At 45.6% G+C, this 10,657-nt stretch overlaps 1 long non-coding RNA gene across 1 annotated transcript; it reads left to right on the forward strand.

Moving 5' to 3' along the window:
• Nucleotides 1-951: 951 nt before the first annotated feature.
• Nucleotides 952-10,299, forward strand: LOC309615870. Its single transcript, XR_014237117.1, has 3 exons — nucleotides 952-1,623; nucleotides 5,321-5,410; nucleotides 7,901-10,299. It is a non-coding gene; the product is annotated as an uncharacterized lncRNA (long non-coding RNA).
• The last annotated feature ends 358 nt before the right edge of the window (nucleotides 10,300-10,657 follow it).

The following is a 10,657-nucleotide window of genomic DNA, read 5'->3' on the forward strand; positions in this document are numbered from 1 at the left end:
CAGGATAAATTGTTTTATTGTTTCCTATCTTCCTGATCTTTAATGATTTTGTAGTCTCAGGGAAATGTACACTATTCCTGTAAGAGGAAGGGGGGAAAAAAAAAGAGCCCTAAAGGCCTAAAAACAAACTGCCTCTGCTAAGGCACGGACCTGAGTCCCCTCCAGGGGTTTGGCAGTTTGGTCTGTCCGCCATGTCAACTGTCCAGGGCTGGTTGTGCTCTGAACAAGTCAGCTCAAGAATTCACACTATATGTTTTACTTCCAAGCTTACCAGGGTGAAAAGGATCTTTTCATTAATATCAAGAAGAATACAGCCAAACTGAATCAGGTGTTTTATAATTGGTGACCAAATGCAACTGAATAGTTTTCCATCTTGAATTTCTGTGAGAAAATATTTTAAACTTGGAGAGCCAATTAGTGAAAATAGGAGACTCTGAGAGCAGGATGGGAATGTCTGATTCCTATTTCTCTCCTTTTCATTTTCGAAGCATTATTTGTGGATCGCTAGCAACTTAGACTTGAAATGATCCCAGTGTGCGATTGACTAGAACGGCTTACAGGGATTTATTACCTTCCTCTGTGCACAGAACAAAATTCTATTCTCAGATACCATGTTTAAGCCCTTCATGCATGTCAGGTAAATATTTTCCAATCTGTCTCCTTAGACACTCCTCACAGTAATCAATATCCTTGTATTGATGTGGAAAAACTCAAGATTGTAAGCAGTTTTGCCAAAATCAGTTCAGCAATCTAGGAGAAGATGTGAACCTTTCAGACCCGTCCTTCAGCGGCTGCCATCTGCCCGGCCTCGCACGGTAGAGAAGATTCCTCCAGATCCTTCTCGGGCGTCCATCGGAAGCTGGGCGCCATCCCACATGGGGGGGGGGGGCAGGCGTAGGGGACACAGCCGGACTCAGCCAGGCTCCGGCCCCGGCTGGGTGGGCCCTGTCCTGTCCCGTGACCTCTCTGAGCCTCCTTTCTCCCAGCGTGGAATGGAGAGAGCCGTCTCAGCCCTGCCCCGCAGGGTGTTTGAGATCATTCACACGAAAGAACTTAACAATAATAAACTTAGCATGAAAGAACTTAAGCATCCTGTAAACATAAGGCACATTTTATTGCTCTCGGGGTTTGACCTTGAAAATACAGGGTAATATCTCTGTGCTGTTTCAACTCCTGGAAAAAGAAAGAGTCATAGATTTATTTAATCACTCTCCTGAAATCAGAGGTTTTCTACAGTAGTAATAGTGAATTATCCTCAAAAAGACCCAAGAATTAATGTCTGGGCTGAGGATTAGGGTGGGGAGCAGATAACATCTTTGCTGTCCTACAAAGCCCTGTATTCGGGACAACAGCTGTATTTGTGAATCCTTCTATTTGTTGATTCATTAGAGAACAGTGGTCGGCTTTGATTTATTGGAGCTGAAGGATGCAGAGACTCAGGCTCTCCGCTTCTATCAGCTCAGCCCCGAGGAGAGACGACAGCTGTGGGGCGGTCTGCTGTTCAGTCGTGATCGGTGGGGAGGGACCCCCTCCAGGCCCTGGACCGGGGCGTGGGGCTCCTCCCTGAAGCTCTGGGTCCCCCCAGGGGAAGACGCTCTCTTCCCTCTGATGGTTTACGTCAAGGTCAGGACAGCACATGTGTTTCCACTGACCGAGGGGCATGAGGCCCCTCCTGGGCTCAGCTGTGAGGTTTGGGGGCGGCATCTGTTGACTAATTTTTTTTTTATTGTTTATTTATTTTTGGCTGCTTTATATATTTTGGGTCTTTGTTGCTGCACACGGGCTTTCTCTAGTTGTGGCGAACAGGGGCTACTCTTCCTTGCAGTGTGCGGGCTTCTCATTGCCGTGGCTTCTCTTGTTGCGGAGCATGGGCTCTAGGCGCATGGGCTTCAGTAGTTGTGACACGTGGGCTCAGCAGTTGTGGCTCGCGGGCTCTAGAGCGCAGGCTCAGTCGTTGTGGCGCACAGGCTTAGTTGCTCCGTGGCATGTGGGATCTTCCCGGACCAGGGCTCGAACCCGTGTCCCCTGCATTGGCAGGCGATTCTTAACCACTGCACCACCAGGGAAGCCCCCTCACATTATATAGTATGTGTATATACCTATATATTCCCCTAGCACATAACAGAAATATGGAGATATTGGGACCCCACGTGGGACTAGATTCACTAGTTTGAGATAATATATTTTATACTTGGAAATAAGAGAGAACATGATATTGTATTTACCTGATATTGTGTCTAAAAGTGACCACACACGTGTGACCGGGATAGAAGGAAAAACTGGAGAGATGTGCTGTAATCTGCCTCTCCACTTTTACCCCTGCCCCCCTCCCTCTCCTGGACCCCCTGCCCCATCCTGGTCGCCCAGGGAGGCTGCAGTCCGCAGAGGCAAACAGGAGAAGGCGCAGAGGCTGGATCAGGAAACTTCAGCCCTTCAGCCCAACACCCTCACCAGCCTGAGATGAAATTAATTCACACGTGGTGTGAACAAACACCCTCAAACAATTTAGAAAAATCTCCGTAGCGCCCAAATTCCTACTCAGAGAAATATAAAGGAGAAACCAAGTGTAATTTATGATGAAATAATGCATATCTAAGAATGTAAATTCTCAGGTATGATCACAGGGCAAAACAGAAAGTACTCAGATAAAGTAATCAGAGGCTCACTCACTTTAATGTATCAGTCTTTTTCTTTTCTTTTCTTTTCTTTGTTTTTTGGCCATGCCACGCAGCTTGTGGGATCTTAGTTCCTGAACCAGCGATTAAACCCAGGCCCTCGTCAGTGAAAGCACGGAGCCCTAACCACTGGACCACAAGGGAATTCCCTAATGTATCAGTCTTGATGTTTAAAAAGTCTGTTAAGAAGTGATACTGTTCAGGGCTTCCCTGGTGGCGCAGTGGTTGAGAATCTGCCTGCCAATGCAGGAGACACGGGTTCGAGTCCTGGTCTGGGAAGATCCCACATGCCGCGGAGCAACTAGGCCCGTGAGCCACAATTACTGGGCCTGCGCGTCTGGAGCCTGTGCTCCGCAACAAGAGAGGCCGCGATAGTGAGAGGCCCGCGCACCGCGATGAAGAGTGGCCCCCGCTTGCCACACTAGAGAAAGCCCTCACACAGAAACGAAGACCCAACACAGCCATAAATAAATAAAATAAATAAAGATACATGAAATTGCTAAAATTAAAAAAAAAAAAATATGGGACATGTTCACCATCCGTCCTTTTAAAAAAAAAAGAAGTGATACTGTTCAAAAAGTAGAGAACATGGCAAAACAGTGGTACAGGTGGACATGAGAATTTAAACCGCAAGTATATAGTCTGCATGTTAAAATCGCACACAAGTTCTTTGGGTTCCTATGTAACATGAGTGTCCAGGATCACTTTAAAGATGCCTCAAGGACCACTTCAGTTATGGTGACGACCAAGAGTGCCCCACAGAGTCCCAGAACACACCTGGGAGGCGCCACCGCTTCTGTGGTATGGAAACAGTCAGATGAACTAATATTAACCATCTTTCAAAAAAAAAAAATTAAACCCTGTTGGTTTTCTTAAAATTGGTTCCACATAATTCTAGACTTAAACATGACAAAACCCCAAGCGATAAGCGTCACCAGTGTCCATAAATCTGGGTGATGTTACATCCGCCACCTTGACCTTTGATGCTGCTATTTGGCCTTGAAAACGGGCTACCAGAGAGAAAAACTCTTTAGGATGATGAGTCGATTCTTGCGCAGCAGGTCAGTGTGAGCCAGGGATTCTCAGCCTCAACGCTGTCATTTCCGACCGAATAGGGTTTGGGTGTGAGGGCTGCTTGGTGCCTTGCAGGGCGCTTAGCAGCGTCCCAGCCTCCACCCACTGGGTGCCAGGAGCGAAGTCACGAGGCTCAAAACTGTCTGCAGGGCTTGTCAAATGTCCCCGGGGGATGGAGTCTGTCTGCAGGCTGAGGACAACGGGTGGGAGCCGTGTAACGTCCCTCTTTGGTCTCTGTTTAGTGCAGTTAGTGATTTTTTTTTAAAAAAAAAGAGGGTATGTTACACAGAAGCTTAACTCACCCGCTTAGAGCAGGGTCAGATATTATTATATCAAGACCGTGAATGGATGGACCTAGAGTCTGTCATACAGAGTGAAGTAAGTCAGAAAGAGAAAAACAAATACCGTATGCTAACACATATATGTGGAATCTGAAAAAATTGGTATAGATGATCTTATTTACAAAGCAGAAATAGAGACACAGATGTAGAGAACAAACATATGGATATCAACGGGGAAGCGGGGGTGGGATGATTTGGGAGACTGGGATTGACATACATACACTATTGATACTCTGTATAAAATAGATAACTAATGAGAACCTACTGTAGAGCACAGGGAACTCTACTAGGTGCTCTGTGGTGACCTAAATGGGAAGGAAATCCAAAAAAGAGGGGATATGTATACGTATAGCTGGTTCACTTTGCTGTACAGCAGAAATTAACACAACATTGTAAAGCAACTATACTCCAAAAAAAAAAAAAAAGACCGTGAAAATGTATCTCATTACTTCAAGAAAATTGACTGAGGAACAATGCTTATTTTTCTTCCATTATTCCAGTTAAGATTGCCCCTTGTTTTGTATATGAATATAGCTAATATGAGTTGAGCTAGTAGGGTGAGGGTGTAGCTATTGTTTAGGACTTTCTCAACCAATGGGAACACCTCTCTACAGTACTGAAAGCACACGTGAGCCCTTCTGAATTTGACACTCAGATGCAGGTTTGATCAATGCCATCATAATGAAGACTAAAATGTGATTTTGTTTTCTTAAGAAACATTGGAACAATTTATCCCAACCAGTCAGGTTGTCAATATGAACAAAACTTACTGGAGAAAGATAATCACTAGCTCATGTAATACAAATTTAATTGATTTATTCTTATGATTAAAAAACGAGTGGACAATTTGTCAGAGTTAAATATTTGTAGTTCCAATTTTAAAATTCGAGCTCTCCTTTATGACTTTAAAGCTAAGCAGAGAGATGCACTTGAAGTTCTCTCAGATTACACCAGAAACAGCCCCGTGAGCCAGTAAAATACGTGGTGCTTCGTGTTTTGTGTTTTCCTGATTTTATCACTGTTTTTAAATTTTAAACTTAATTTGTACCTATACAGCTTTTCAGTTTATTCGAAAATACCTTCCCACTAATTTTATTTGTAAACGAAGCAGGTGACTTGATTATGCCACATTTAAGCTGCAGCATTTCCACATTAAGGGAAGAACCTGTGAAATGATATTGACAAGGCACTTTGCACCGCCTCATTTTTGTGTATTACCCCATTTCACAGGAAGGAAGCTGAGACACCCCCCAAACCCAGAGACGGCGTCCACAACGAAACCAAGCCACAAGGTCTTCCCACAGCTCTGAATGTGAGCAGGTGAGAAGGAGCCCCCAACAGCTAGGAAACCCACAAGGTGTCACTGTCTGTGGTTAAGACACGGAGGGAGGGCTGACAGCAGGCCTGCCGTGGCCGCAAGTCCCAACCAGAAGGCGCGGCAAGGCCAGCCGAGCAGGAGCCCAAACTCGGGAGGGTCTGCAGGTTCCGGTCCGGTGGCTGTCGTGTGAACACAGCAGCCTCTGAAGCAGCAGATGTGGACCCCTGAGGCCAGAGCAGAGCCGAGGGGGGCGTCCGAAGGGAGCAGCACAGGACACCAGGGGCAAAAGCAGGAGAAGGCCCTGACGAGGAAGAGGCGCAGGCAGGTCTCAGGAAACAGGAAGCAGCTCTCAGGGTATTTATTCACTTTGTGAAAACAACAGTAGAAGTGAATAGAAAATGGACCTTTCTGCCAACGAGTTAGATAACTTAGATGAAATGGAAAATTTCCTAGAAAAACAGAAACTACTGAAAGTGGTTCATGAAGTTATAGAAAATCTGAACAGGCTTTTAACAAAGAGATTTAACTAGTAATTAAACGTTTTCCACAAAGAAAAGCCCCGACTCAGATGGCAACACTGGTGAATTCTACCAAATTTTAAGGAAGAATCAATACCAATCCTTTACAGACTCTTCCCAAAAAAGAGAAGAGAGACACTTCCTAACTCATTCCATGAGACCAATGTTACCCTGGCACCGAAACCCCTAAGACTGATCAGAAGAAGAAAAAAAAATAACCACAGACCAATATCCTTCATGAATATAAATGCAAAAGTCCTCAACAAAATACCAGCAAAGCACATCCAGCAACTTATAAAAAGGATTGTACACAGTGGCCAGGTGGCATTTATCCCATGAATGCAAGAGTGGTTCAACATGCAAAAATCGATGGATGTCATAGGTCACTTTACTAGAATAAAAGACAAAAACCACAGGGACATCTCCACTGACACAGAAAAAGCAACACTCTTTCATAATTAAAACAATAACAACAACCACACAACTTACCAAACTAGGAATAGAAGGGAACTTCTTCAATCTGATAAGGGCCACCTATGAAAAACTCAGAGTTAACATCATACTTAGTGGTAAAAGTCTGAAAGCTTTCCCTCTGAGATCAGGAACAAGACAAGGATGTCCACTTTTTGCCACTTGTATTCAACGTCGTAGTGGAGGTTCTCATGAGGGCAATTAGGTGAGAGAGAGAGAGAAAAGAAAAAAAAGGATAAAAGGTATCCATATTGGAAGGAAGAAGCAAAATTATCTCCATGTTTGAAATTTCTGAAGAATTGCCTGTATGGGGATGGGATGGGTGCAGGCACAAAAGGAAAAAGATTGACCGTGAGTTGATAGTTATTGAAGTTGGCTGATGGACACATTTTTTTCTCTAGTTTTACATATGTTTAAAACTTTGGATAATAAAGATTGTTTTAAAATCTTTATTGTTGTCACACTGGAAGAGGTTTTTTTTAAGCGATGATAAATATTCCTAGAAATTTCAGTTATCTAGAAATCAAAAGGGGACAGAGGACATTTGGAAGGAACACCATTCCCTTGTTCTTTCTGAGCTGGTTGGCCCCAAGCGAGTGTCATCCTTAGGGTCTAAGGCTAGTGGATAGCTTTACACCAGTCGAAATCCACCACTTTTTAGTTGCTCCACGTCTGTCGCAGGATGTCTTGTGGACCTATTTACTGATCCCGTTTATTAAGAGAAAACTCAGTATGAACTACTTACAACAAACACCTTTGTAAAGATCTATGTTATTTCCACTTTTCTCCAAGTCATTCTACCTTATGAGTGATTCACACATTCATTCCCTCTCCTTTTCCCCTAATTAACCTGTAATTAGCAGAATTACCTCTTTAGGACCTCAGCTCACACGTCACTGTCCTCAGGGACCTCCTTCCAGGCTGGGTTGACAATCAGAGACTCTATCACTTTCCTTCGGAGACTTTAACCCAGGGTTTTACTGTGTGTTTGTTTTGAGCAGGAGGTGTGTTCATGGAAAGTTCAATGAACAATCAAGTTAAGAAGAAGAAAGGGAATTTTATTCGCGCCAAACTGAGGACTATGGCCCAGGAAGCAGAAGCTCTGAGACCTGTTCCGCCCGTTAGAAGTCGGAGGCACACTCATACACATTTCTGAGAAAAAGGCTCGTACATCAAAATGACATGTTGATATTTACATGAAGTTCACCAGGGACACATAGTCCAGGTGAGCATGTACAAAGGAACAGCAAATCACCATGACCCCTGCAGAGCTGGGAAAGAACGCTCTCCTTCTAAGAAGTGACATCACTAGTGTCAGGAGAAAGAAAAAAATCCATCCTATGGTCGAGCAGGCACTCCCACCTCTGAGGAGCTCTGGTTAATGCACGAGGCAGATGCACACGGCACATTAGGAACGGAGGGAGGCGGCCCAAACGGACACAGGGAGAATCTTATGTTCAATTTTTCTTGTCCTGCCTTAAAATATAAATTTTATTTCATCAGGGGATTGCTGACTGGACTACAGACTCGCCGAGCACAGGCCTGTATCTGTCTTCACCGTATGCGCCCCCAGATCCCAGGGCAGCACGGCACACATGGGTGCCACATATGTGGCTGTTGAACGTGACAATGGATGGTGCATAAAGTAATTAACGTTGTTATTTACCAATTCCTGGTCGATCATTATCTTAGACGTCATAATACAAAAAAATTGAAATTTTACACTTTTTCAGCAGCTTCTCAGTATCTTTATAAAGTACATCAGATTTAGACATTTAAACTTACCTCTTTGGTTTGTGATCCGTCTGCTTTTCAGCTTTATTCAGTACACTCTTCAGGCTTCTTTTGATTATTTCATCAAAGTAGAATTCCATTCAGCCAGAACCATCATTGGTTCCTTTCGTACATCACTGTATGATTTTTGTATTTATTTATGTATTTAATTGATCTCTTACAAAAAGACGCTTATTGGGACATTGAACAGAACCTTAAAATCAAAGCATCCTCATTTGTTGTATTTATTTTATTAAATTGGTTTGAATTTAAGAGTTCTGTCTCAAATCCTCACTGAAGTTTCACTTCATTTGTAGTATTCCAGTAAGTTTACCAGAAAAAATAAAAATTTGTACTGCCATTCTGTGAGTGAGCACCAGAAGATGAAAACAGCTTCATGATTAATGCATGTAGTTTTTAACATAGCCAGACATCTGTGCTTTCTGTGGTCTGACAGTTTGTTAATAATGCATCAGTATTTGTTTGCATTCCCAATAAGTTGTATGACAGGAAAAGACACCAGAATTATAACCCACTTGTGTAGTCTAAGCTGCATGTCAGATGTAGATGACCCCTCCTCTCCAACCCCCCTCCTCTCCTTTTCTCCCCCATCCCACCCTATCCCATCCCATCCCATTCTTTGGCCATGTTTGCCAATCTTCCCTTTTCCAAAGTACCTATTTCACCACTGCATTCATTTATTTCCTTAAGATGAAAAGATCAGTCCTTTACAGTTCTTTAGTTTTCTTGTACTGTTCTGGCTGCACATTCTGTATTCGGAGCCGATAGTTCACCCTAGGCCACCTGATGCAGTCTTCACAGCTGGTGTCTGTGCTGACACCATTCTGCTTGTCAAACATTTTGAATTTCTCTCCAACTCCATTAAATGGCAAATGTTGCCCCTAAATGTAATCCTGATGGACTAATTTTGGTCCTACTTTTTCAACGAAAACTGTGAGGCTGGGTCCAAGACACCCTGGCTTGTGAGGAGGGGTGAAACTATTGCCCAAGGCTTTGAGGGACCGGAGGCGGCTGCTGGGTGCAGCGGGAAGGAGGGTGGGGTCACTCGGCTTCAATCAGCTCCCTGCTGGGATTCAGTAAACGCACAGGCTGGAATCAACAGAATCCAGATCGTTCTCTGAAAAGACGTAGGCATGTACAGAGCCCCTGTCATGTCGGCAGCGTCGTCCAGAGACCACTGCGGGTCAGGCTTTGGCATCCAAGGGCAGGTGTGATCTTCCAGTTAGAAAGGTACCTGTGGTCACGGGTCCCATGACACCTGCTGTACTGTGCAAGCCCCATGCTTGGCGCTCAGACGGAACATAAACAAAGAATAGCCTCTTACCTGAAGGACCTTACAAATTAGTCTGGGAAATAAGAGTAATCTATAAAATGACACTGTCCGTAGTCAGACAGAAAAGGATGAAATAATAGCAAACACATACTGGCACAGTTCCCAGAGCTTCACATGTGTTAATTCACGGATCCCACACTAACCCATGAAGCAGGGATTGTCATTTTCCCCCATTTTACAGACGAGACCCAGAGAGTGTGTGCGACCTTCCAAGGTGGCAGGCCCAGTGTTCAAGCCCGACAGTCCTGTTTACACTGTGGAAGCTGAAGATGTGATGGGCAGTTGGACGGTAGAATCGGGGGGTAACTCCTCCTGGGCTCCGGGTAGGAATCACCCTCTCTTACGGGACAAAGGGAATTCACAGGACGCATACAGGTCTCCCAGAACTGGAGGAGGCTGCAACGCCAGGCTTAGAAAATTACCTGGCAGGAGACAGGCTGGGGGCGGGGACCACAGGTGGTGACACCACAGGGCGCCGGGCTGGGTGCTTCTGCCATGAGGGATCCCCTTCAGTGCTCCCTTTGCCTTCTGCTCGTGGGTTCAAGCATGAAAGTCGTGCGCGATGGGTGCACATGGACCCGGCAGCAGGTCGGGCAAGTCCCCCTCCCCATGCTGGGTCCCCGTAAGCGGTCCCCGCCCACCCGCGCACTGCAGCGGGAATGAGGTAGGGAACAACCTGTCAGGCCCTTCTTCGTGGCTCAGATGTGCCCTGGTCATTACCGTGCGGGTGCGGCCACTGCAAAACCCACGGTGATACCTCCTTGTAGGAACTCGCAAGAGAGGGCAGGAGAGCAGCAAGCAAGCGATGACCATTAGGGGGAGCCGTGCTTGGGGGACCTACTGCGTGCCACAGATGCCTGTAGCGGTTCCCGTGGCTGCAGACACGCGATCGCAAACTCGGGGGTTAAAAACAACACAAACTATTATCTCACGGTTTCCGTGGGTCGGGAGACAGTAGGGTTAGCGGCGTCCTCTGCTCCGGGGGCCCATCAAGGTGCCAGCTGGGGCTGTGGTCGCATCCGAGGCCCAGGGCCGCCTTCCACACTCGCTGGTTGCAGCGGAGTTCGGTTCCTTGTGTTGGGACCCCGGTCGCTGACAGCGGGGGCCGTCTCCGTTGTGGGGTGCCTGTTCCC

The sequence above is a fragment of the Balaenoptera borealis genome, assembly GCF_965194805.1.
Source record: "Balaenoptera borealis genome assembly, chromosome: 18".
In the NCBI taxonomy this organism is placed as follows: Eukaryota; Metazoa; Chordata; class Mammalia; order Artiodactyla; family Balaenopteridae; genus Balaenoptera; species Balaenoptera borealis.